The sequence below is a fragment of the Zonotrichia leucophrys genome, unplaced genomic scaffold (genome assembly GCF_028769735.1).
Source record: "Zonotrichia leucophrys gambelii isolate GWCS_2022_RI unplaced genomic scaffold, RI_Zleu_2.0 Scaffold_415_44760, whole genome shotgun sequence".
Classification (NCBI taxonomy): domain Eukaryota; kingdom Metazoa; phylum Chordata; class Aves; order Passeriformes; family Passerellidae; genus Zonotrichia; species Zonotrichia leucophrys.
Window position 1 is genome coordinate 5,392 of NW_026992620.1, and position 10,844 is coordinate 16,235.

At 52.2% G+C, this 10,844-nt stretch overlaps 1 long non-coding RNA gene across 1 annotated transcript; it reads left to right on the forward strand.

Moving 5' to 3' along the window:
• The first annotated feature begins 697 nt into the window (after window positions 1–697).
• LOC135441673 (uncharacterized) lies at window positions 698–2,338 on the forward strand. The gene is made up of 2 exons (XR_010438520.1): window positions 698–815; window positions 2,253–2,338. It is a non-coding gene; the product is annotated as an uncharacterized LOC135441673 (long non-coding RNA).
• The last annotated feature ends 8,506 nt before the right edge of the window (window positions 2,339–10,844 follow it).

The window sequence follows — 10,844 nt, forward strand, 5'->3', positions numbered from 1 at the left end:
AAGGCCTGAGCCCAAGCCCCTGGCCAGGCAGATCCTGTCTCTCCCTCCTTGCTCAGGGCACTTGCCAGGATGGGCACTGGCATGTGGGGATGGGCAATGGCAAGGGCAGGAGCATGGGGCGGCCCCTGCCAGGCTGCTGAGCAGGGACAAGGAGGCAATGAGGCCCCAGGCCTGCAAGGGTCACTTGTCTCCTGCTCCTGCCTCAGGCCCAGGCCCAGCAGCCATGGCCAAAGTGCTGCCCAAGCTGGCTCTGGCAGGGCTGTCTTGCAGCTGCTGCCCATCCCTGTGCCCTGTGCAGCCCAGGCTGTCCCACGGTGTCCCTGCCCTGCGCCTCTGTCCCTGCAGGCTGTCGGCATCCCCCGGCTGTCCCACCTGGCTGGCCCCTTCCTTTGCTGACAGCTCTGCCTCCTGCCTGCCTCTGTCTGCCCACACAAAGCCTTGGGCTGCTCCAGGCTCCTTCTGGGAGATGTGTTGCACCACAGCTCTGCCCTGGGAGAGAACGTCTGTTCTCTTTGTTCCTAAACTGAGCCTACCCCATGTGCCTTTAGCTTTGATTTTTTTCTTTCTGTGGTTGTTCTCTACCATGTCAAAAGGATCCACTATCACTGAAACCACCCTTCAATCCCTCCCAGGGCCCTCCTCTGCTCCCCTCACTCCCCACCCCACTGAGCACAGAGCTCCTCTGTCCCTGTACAGTGCTCATGTGCTTGAGGCCATGGGTGCCTGGACAGGAAGGATGGTTCTTTTCTTCAGGAAGGAAACCACAGAGCCCCAGGGTTTTGAAGACAGATCAGAGGCAGTCACCAGAGGCCAAGGTAAGCCAGGCCTGTCTGTCCTTGCGGCTTTTGTCTGAAAGCAACCCTTGGATATTTGTAGGTGGAATTCCATTTCAGCCATGAGTGCCTGGACCAGAATGACAGTTCTTCTCCACAGGAAGGAAAGGGCAGAGCCCCAGTGTTTCAAAGACTAATTAGAGGCAGCCCCAAGGAGGTCAAGGCCAGCCAGACCTGTGTGTCTTGGCAACTTTTGTCAGGGAGCAGTGCTTGGGTAGATGGAGTTTGGAAAGCCAAATCCCAGTTTTGTCCATGGGCACCTGGATGAGAAGGACAGTTCTTCTCCACAGGAAGGAAAGGGCAGAGCCCAAGTGTTTCACAGGCAGATAAGAGCTGGCCCTCAGGAAGCCAAGGGAACCTAGACAGTCCTGGCAGCTTTTGTCTGGGAGCTGTCCTGGGATATAAAAAATTTTGGAGGCAGATTCCCAATTTTTGCTATGGACACCTGCACTTGAAAGATGATTTTTCCATGGAACAAAAAGCTTGGCCCCGTAGTGTTTTGAAGGCAGATGAGAGGTGGCCCCCAAGATGCCAAAACCATCCAGAGCTGTCTGTTCTGGCAGGCTTCATACAGGAATCATCCTTCGATATAATTGAATTTGGACATAGAATCCCAATTTCAGCCATGAACACCTGGAGGAGTGGGAGAGTTCTTTCCCACAGGAAGGAAAGCACAGAAGTCCAGGGTTTTAGGGGCAGATGAGAAGCAACCGTCAACAAGCCAAGCCAACCAGAACTTTCCCATGTTCTTGGATCCTTGGGGCCCTGCAGCATCACAATTGCCCCTTGGTTCCATGTGGCCCCGTAGTATCACAACAGATCTTTGTTTCTGCAAGTCCAGTGATATCACAGTGGTCTCTCTGGGTCCCCTTTGGCACAACGGCCCCTTGCTTCCATGAGGCCTTGCAGTGTCAAAATGGTTTTCTTGGTTCCATGGTGTTGGGGAAGATGAAACAGGAATGACTTATAAATATGATTGTCTGGCAAAAGATTTTGCGAGTATAGAATCTATAAGAGAGATCGACATGAAAGCCGGCTTTGAGATACCTTAGTTACTAAAAGCCTGGAAGCAATAGTGTGGCCAGACTGAAGGTAATCCCCTTTTGATGAAACAATACCCTCTGCTTGCAGTCAGGTCCAAGGGTCAGAGGACACCCTACTAGCTTGGCAGAAGGGGCCCAAAGAGGAGATTTTAAGGTTTAAAATGTAACACAGTATGGTAATGTAATGATTCTTATAGCCTGTATGTAAGTGGTATAGGATTTGCATATTGTACTAGATTGGTTAGTGAGAAATAGAATATTCAACACAGAAGAAGATTTATTGTATTGTAATGGGAACCTCACTCTCTTATGCTTTTGCTTTCTCACCCTTTTACTCTCTTACCCTGTCATTCTCTCTACCCCTCTCTTCTCTCAGGCCTGCTCTGAGCTGTGGCTGGCAGCTGCAAGTGTGGCCCCGGCACCCAGACCCTCTGCAATAAACCGCAAGTTCCACGACCTGGCTCCAGAAATCTTTCGTCTCCATCTGTCCCGACCGTCCTACTCCCCAATGCTCTGAGACCATGGGACTGTGCAGAGCACCACAATGGCCCCATGGTGGGACTGAGTCCTCTGGGAGCTGCAGCTGAGCTGCTGCTGTGCCCTTGCCAGGGGCTGAGGCCCTGGGGCAGTGCCCAGAGCAGCCTGGCCTGAGCAGGGCTTGGGGGAACGTGGGGCTGCCCCCTGGCCTGCCGCAGGAGGGGGAGTTCCCCGGCTGCAGGAGGCTCGTTCCTCCGTGGCTCTCCTCCATGACCACCACCAGCTGAGGGCGGATGCTCAGTACTCCTTCCGCAGGGAGGTGGCCCCTGCCCGACTCCCGGAGCCAGAGCCGGGACCCCCTGAGCAGCCCTGACTGGAGGTGACAGGGGAAGGGAGGGGACAGAATCCCCCCAGGAGGGGCAGGTCCCCATCCCGCCCCCTGGGCACCGCGGGACCTGCGGGGCTTGGGGACACCGTGGTGAGGGATGGGCACAGGGGTGGGCACAGGGGTGGGCGCAGAGGGGCCCTGCTGAGCGTCTGCGTCCAGGTGAGACTCCCACAGCACCCCCGAAGGTTTGGGGGGCCAGGACGGCTCAGAGCTCCATCCCCGGGAGGGAAGTGCAGTCCCAGCAACAGGGGGACAGTGACACAGACACAGGCACAGCCCTGGGGCTGCCGCGGGCACCCGGGGGACGGTGACACGGACACAGGCACAGCCCTGGGGGTGCTGCTGGCATCCAGGGGACAGTGACACGGGCACGGGCACAGGCATAGCCCTGGGGCTGCCGCGGGTACACAGGGGATGGTGACACAGACACGGGCACGGGCATGGGCACAGCCCTGGGGCTGCTGCGGGCACCCGCGGGCCAGGTGGTTCTGGGGGCTCCCGGAGGTCCCCGCCCCGCTGAGCCTGGCGGCCGCTCCACAGCCACACTCTGGCCAGGATTCCAAGCGACGCCAGCTCCGCCGGGACCAGGATGGACACTTGTGGCTGTCGGGGGTGGCGCGGAGGTTCTGCAGTCTGTTGGAGATGCTGGGCACCTCCAGCCCTGGGGGCTGCCGGCACCGGGGCCCAAATGTGCCTGGAGGCCACCTGTCCCCCTGCAACAAAGGTGACACCAGGGCATGTCCCAGAGAGGGGACGGAGACCTCAGGGAACGGCTGTGGTGTCGCAGAGGGGCTGTGTCATTGAGGCACCACTGTGGCTGTGATGAGAGAGGCACAGAGCAGCTGTGATGCCAGCAAGGGGCTGTGTGACATCACAGAATGGGTTGAGTGAGGTCACAGAGTGGGTTATGACATCACAGAGTAGGTTCTGTGGGGTCATTGATCAGGTAAGATAATAGATGGGACTGTGTGACATCACAGAGCCAGCTGTGACATCGGAGCTCAGACTTTGACACCACAGGAGAGCTATGTGACATCACAGGGTGGGCTGTGACATCACAGGGTAAGTTGTGACATTACAGAGCAGGCTGTGACATCACAGGGGAGATTCTGACATCATAGAGGGTGGCAGAGTGACATCACAGAGTCGGCCATGACATCGGGGAGTGGGATGTGACATCACAGTGCAGCTGTGTGACATCACAAAGCAGGCTGACATCAGCTGTGACTCCCAGAACAGGCTGTGACATTCCTGAGCAGGGTGTGACATCAGAGGAGGGCTGTGTCAGGTCACTGGGTTGGTCACCCTTACCCAGCCGCCCCCCTCATAGTTTCCCCCAGAAGTCCAAAGCTGTTCATGCCCAGCAGGGTCCCTGTCCCCCGGGATCCCCCCGGCCCACCTGGAGCTGCAGTTCCCCCCAAGGATGTTCCACAAGATCAACTCCAAAACCTGACACAGGGACAAGGGGCCAGAGCTGTGTGACCAGGACATCAAGGACGTGGATTATCCAGGTCACTGGGGTCTGGTTTTGTTCCCAGGACAGGAAAGATGTCTGGCAGCTGGAACAGGGTCTGGGAAGGGCCTCCAAGGTGGGGCTGGAGCCCTTGGGCTGTGAGCAGAGGCTGAGGGAGCTGGGCTGGTCCAGCCTGGAGCAGGGAAGGCTGAGGGGCTCCTCATGCCAGCCTGGCAGTGCCAACCAGGAGGGGATGGAGAACACAGAGCCAGGCTCTTCACAGCGGGGGCTGGGGGGGAGAAAAAAGCCAATGGGTGGAAGGGGAAAGAGGGGAGATCAGCGAGGACAGATGAAATTTCGGGAGATGAAATGAGTCAGGCTGGTTTCAGCATTTCCTCAACACCAAAAGCAGCCTGACCCCATTCCCCATCCACCACTGACAGCTTTGCAAATCAGGAATTGTTCAGGCTGTTTTGCCCCCAGTCCAGGATGGGCATCCTGAGACAAGAACTTCACTGTGTTTATATCTATCACAGAACCACATTTTTCTAAAATTAATTTTAATATGGAAATCACTTGTCGATGGTGGACATGTCAGACACTGCTGGGGCATTGCACATAGCTCAGGGAAGAGCGTGATTGTTATTAAATTGTTCAACTATGGTCTGTTGGCCATGAAGAGAAACTTTCTGTGCCTCTGAGTCTCACCAGTTCCTGACCTCCAAAGGACACAAACCTGGTGAGTTCTGGCTCCCACTCCAGTGGTGGCACCTGCACCTCCCTCCATCCCCAGAGCAGAGCTCCCTTGTCCCAGAGAGTCCCTGGCAATGCAGGGATGAAGGAAACAGGACAGGCTGTGGGGATCAGGGGCAGGGCACAGCCAGGAATTTGGGATGGTTGTGAGCCCAGGGCAGGACGTGGCTCTTGGCCTTGGTGAACCTCATCCCATTGTCCTGGGCCCATGGATGGCTTCAGCCTAGCCAGATCCCTCTGCAGAGCTGAGGCTTTTCATCTCCTAAATGTATCTCATGGCTATCCTTTTTAGTGTCAGCTATCTTCATGGGCTCCTCTCTCAGCTTTCTACCATTGTGAGCTTCCCTTTGCCCCTCATCTTCACATCACAGGAGGCACAGTGTCCCTAACACTTGTGCCTAATTCCAGGTCCTTGGCAGAAGTGCCAGGGCTGAAGTTCCAGGTGCTGCTCCTGCCTGGTGTGTGTGGCAGTGCCAGGCAGATGGGGCTCACCAAGCACACCCTCCATGCCCTGGTCCTGGTCTGGGTAAGAGGGACAGTGGTGTTTCCCTCCAGCTGTTGGTGAAAGGACAGGATTGGGGCTCAGGAGATGCCGGGACAGTGATCAGACAGGGGTTCCCAGCCCTCTGCTCCAGCAGGAGGATGTGTTTGAAGGATGACAGCTCTGGTCAGGGAGACAGAATGAGTGTGTCCTGTCCTGCAGCTTGGTTTCAGCATTTCTGTACAGAATTGGTACCCCCAATTCCATGAATTGGGGGCCATCTTTTGCTCCCCAAATGCAGGTAAAACTTCTCTTCTGTCATTTCCAGAAGTGGCAGTGTCCTGGCAGGACAGATGTGGTGAGAAAGAGCCCTGCAATGCTTGCTCAGGTTTAGGAGCAGAGTGGGTTTGGGGTGGGATTTTGGTGTGTCAGGTCAGTCCTGTCCCTTACTGGCCATGATGTTACTGGTTTCAAACTGGCTACAAAAGACTTTTGCAGTGATGCTCCTTCTGCCAAAAACTAACTGTGCTTCTGAGCAGCCAGAATAAAATCTGAGCTTCTCTAACATGCAGCCATGGACTAGGCTGTGGGCACTGCCAAAACAAGGGTGCAGTGCTGTGTTTTCATGAGCCAAGCCATGACTCCCTCCTAGTGGTTTGTGGAGTTCTGAGCCCTGCAGGGTATTCCAGGTGGTCAGGAGTGGCCACAAACCAGGGAATGAGGTGCTGAGAGTCAAGCAGTGGTTTTAGTGCAACAGGAAGAGGTTAAGCTGCAGCTTTCAGAATAATTTCAAACTTCACTTTAATGATGCTCAGGCTGCTGGTGGTGTAATAGCAGCAGACATCAGCAGTGGGAGCCATTCCCGTGGTTAAATGTACATTGTTTGGTGGGAGAAAAGTGCTTTGAAAGAAGAGAGGGTGTTTCCCAGGGAAGACATCTCTCATTCCTTGCTTTTATCTCCTCCCTGCCAAGCTGGGGATGCTGTGAGCCTGTGAGCTGCTGAGAGGTGCTTAAGTGTGTGCTGGGTGATGAGGAATATCTTGCTCTGGTTTTTATGTGCAAGCAGGCTGGATTTTCTGCAATAGCTCAAATAACCTTTGAGTGGCTGTTTAGAAGGATGAACCTCATTAAAGAAGAGATATTTAATAACAGGCCTATTTTTATCTCTGTCTTTATCTAACAGTCTGCACATTTATTTCAAGCTTCTAACAGTGCTTTGGAAGAAAAATGTTTTCCCTCCTCTGAAATGTGTTGGCAGTGCCTCCAGCCTTGGTTATCTTGAATTTCCAGTTTGACTAGCATCCCTCCTCCTTCCAAAGCCAGCAAGCCACAGCAGGCCCACAGCTCCAACATTTTCCTTTGGAAATGGGAAATTTCTGGGGGAATATGCTTTCAAAACATGGGACTTGGGTCCCAGGGTCACTGAACCAGTTCTGAAGGTTTGATCAAACATAATCACAGCAACTCCCTCAGGCTTCAAATGTGTGATCTTGTGTGGGACAGGCACTGCAGTGTTTGCTGCAGGATGTGACTGACCCACACTCTGGGAGAGGCTGGCAGCTCTGGGGGTCAGGCATTTCTGCAGAGATTTTTTTTTTCCTAAATTTGTCAACTTTATTTCATAATTTCATAAATTAAGCACTGACCTATAGATATCTTGCAGACATGGTGTTTTCAGCCCATTGTCCTGTTTTTGCTGTCATTTGCTGGTGGTGAAGGAGGCAGCCCCAGCCCTGAGGGGATGCACCATCTTTCCAACTCCTTCCACATCTGTCCCTTTAGCATTGCTGGCTCTGTATCCAGCCGCTGCCCTGACTGAAGGTTTGCTGGAGCACAAGTGCCTGAACCTGTGGCCAGGATGACCATTTCTGAGCCCTTTTCCCAGCATACTTGTGGCCATATGCTCCAGGAGATGCTGGATTTGGGCCCTGGGATGTGTGTGGCAGTTATTACAAAAGAACTTGGCTCTAGGGGCTAATCCCTGGTTTGTCCTTGTCGTTCAGTCTGGATCATGTACATCCCTTCACTATAGTTTTGCAGCCTTATCTTTTTCCATAATTAGGGAGCATTTTCCATGGTCTTGCTCAGGCCCTTCCTCCCTGCAGTTTCCCCTGTGGGTTAAGGCCTGACTTACTGAAACTTCCACAGAACTGATTCTGGGTGGGCAAGGACAAGGTCAGAGGGTTTTCAGGCAGTCAGCACAGTCAGATGGCTCCTGTGAGGAATATTTCACTTGCTCCTTCACAGCTCTTGCCTGCAAATTGTCCTCTTGCTCAGATGGGGCTCCAGTTTCTTTTTTTTTTTTCTCCTTTTTCTTTCCCAAGTTATTCAGTTTTCCATACACTTATTTATAGGGTCACACAAGCAACAGGTCTGCTTTTTCCACAGATCCTTCTAGAGCCACATGCTGTGCCTGCTCCATTCTGGTGCAAAAGCACCTTCTCCTCTGAGGAAAACTCAGAATATCCATCCAGCTGTCTTGACTGAGCGAGGCATTTTCTCTTAACCCTGCCCTCTGTTCATTTCAGAATCTGCAGGGAATTTGGGACATAAATTAAAAAGGTATTTGATACTCCTTGAGGTCTAGAAGCTGGTTTTGCATCTGTTCTTACTTGAATGCACACTGAGACAAATGGCTTTGCTTTACTGAAGCTGCTTCCTTTTGCATCCTGAGGAATCTTCCTAGTTAAAAAATAAATATGGCTCTGTTTTTCCAGCCCTGCTTTACCAGCAAAAGCTGGGGAAGGAAATGTAATCTCCTTGTGGCTGTCCTGATGTTTTGTAGAACTAATTCCCATTGATTGGAACAACTCTTCCACGCCAGATTAATGTTTAATTTTTATTATGTGTTTACATTTTGGAAACAGTAAGGGTGGTGGTGTTGGAAATTCTAACAAGGGACAACATTTCTAATTGAAAAGACTCAGGCTCCTCTCTCCTGATTTTTCTGCCTGATCCTTCAGACTGCAGGAAGTTTTGCTTGGGTCATTCACTTGCAACAGGATGTTATGTGAATACAGAATTAATGTGTGCAGCCTGTCACTTGGAATTGCTGCTGCTCTGCTGCTGGAGAGCTCCCGGGGTTGCAGAGTCCTTGCAAGCAGCAATAACAGGAATGTGCCAGTGATCCTGCAAAGCCAGAGGAGGAACAGGGAGCTGCAAGTCTCCCCCATCACTGTGGGGTGTGAATAAATAGATCTAATCAACAATTTACATGTTATCCCCGGACCAGGGTTTATTTTTAGGATGTGTCATTCAGCCCAAGCGAAACCTCTGCATCTCAGGCTGGTGGTGTTTCTAAAAGCACCTCTAAGTGATCACTGAGGCAGGATTTTAAGCTGCATTTACATTTTGATAGAATCTGCTACTTTCCTTATCTGAAACAAAGCCCACCTGATCTTCATTAATTACACTATCATTTCACCTAACCAGGGTGCTACTAATTACAGTTATCTGTCTGTTCTTCACCAGATAATACACAAAAAATTGTTTCCCCTGGCTGTATCTGGACTAGCTGGAGCTGTAAGGGGGTTGCACATGGTGATGGGTTTTACAGGTGGAGTGCAGGTATTTATGGGCTGTCTGAGGGAATGCTGGAGGAGTGGCTGCTGTCCCACTGGCTGTGCTGCCATTCCAAGACACCTCCACGGCAAAACATACAGAAAACACTGCTTAAACACAGAAAAATCTGGTTACTGCAGGGTGACTGGAGCAGGCCAGCTCCACAAGAGAGGTGATGGAGTCCTGGGACATCCCAGACCCACCTGAGCACAGGCCTAGGGCTGGAGGGGACACTGCTTGAGCAGGGGTTGATCCCAGAGGTGTTTCCAGGCTCAGCTATCAGGGACTCTCTGGCAGTGCCTTTTTTAAGACAGAAAATCTCACGGGGGCTTCACAGATGGCTGCAAGCCCTGGTGGTGGTGCTGACTGCTCCCCCAGCTGCAGTCTGAGCAGAGCAAGCACAGAAAGGGCTCCTCTGAAAAGAGGCAGCAGGAAATGTCTGAGCTGCTGGGGAGCTGTGGGTCCAGAGGGCTGGAGCCAGGAGCCACAGGCTGCAGGGAAGGGGGTCCATGAGGGCAGAGCCTTTGCTGGAAGAGAAGTCAAGGGGCTTTCACTTGACTCCTGTTTCATCATCCTTCCACACACTGATCTCTCCAGATGCTCTCTAAACCTTTGGTTTGCTTTCTGAAGGGGAAAGGACTTGTCCTGGAGGAGGAGCAGAGCCAGGCTGCTGAGGAGAGCTGGTCGCTGTCAGCTGGCAAGAGGGGAGGGACACGGAGGCCAGAGGGGGGGACACTGGGTGAGGAGATGTTCACACTCATCTCCATCCACTGCGAGTGTTCTCAGGCCAAACACACCTGCACTCCTGTTTGTACTGTTTGCTGTACTTGATAAACTGATATATGTGAGTTTGGGGGGTTTTGTTACCTTTTTGTAATCTGAAGAGAACTAAAGATGGTTCACATGATTTTTTTTGTGCCTTCTGCAGTGCAGACAATGCAGGCAGGGATGGAACAACAGCATCTTTATACTTGTCAAGTCTCCTTCCGCACCCAAGGCTCTGCATGAAGCTCAAAGGGATTTTCTTGCAGGCTTTGAACACTACACCAGCAGGGAGAACAAGAAGCTCAGTGAAGATTACGCTCCAGAAAAATTGTATCCATGGTCCAAAAGCTAAATATGGAACCATGGAAGTGCACACTGCAGTGGAAGTGGAGCTGGGAATGGTGAGGTTTCCTGTCCTTCTGGCATGAGGAACCAGGTTCTCCATGGTCTTCCGTGAGGACCTCTGGCTCTCCATGAGGACCTCTGGTTCCCCATGGTTCTCCATGAGGACCTCTGGTTCTCCATGGTCCTCCTTGAGGATCTCTGGTTCCCCATGTGTCGACGGAAGGAGACCAGGACATCAATTGATCATCACAGGCCCAATTTTATTGATCAGTACGGCGGGTTAAATACAGTTCATAATGAGCTTCATACATATTGCAAAAGTTGAGTTCAGGATTGGTTAGTTACATATCAGCAACTACACCTACTTCTGCATTCCTATGGTTCTACTTTTGATACTTTCTACATATTCTCAGGATATATTCAGGAATAATCTCTACTCCCTATCCTCATGTTGCAGCAAGGTCACTGATTGCTAATTGCTGACATCTCCTTTCAACTTGCTGACTGCTGACTTCCCTCTCTCAGCTTAACCAACGGCATTATGTCAGTATGGCCTTTCTCAGCTAACCAACTATTAATAAAACTCTCCACACCCATGGTCCTCCATAATGATCTCTTCTTCTCCGTGGTTCTCCTTGATGACTTCTGGTTCTCCATGAGGATCCCTGGTTCCCCATGGTTCCCCCCAGGGCTGTGCTGGTGCCTTGCCCAGAGCTTGCTGTGACAGCAGGCAGCAGTTTCAGGT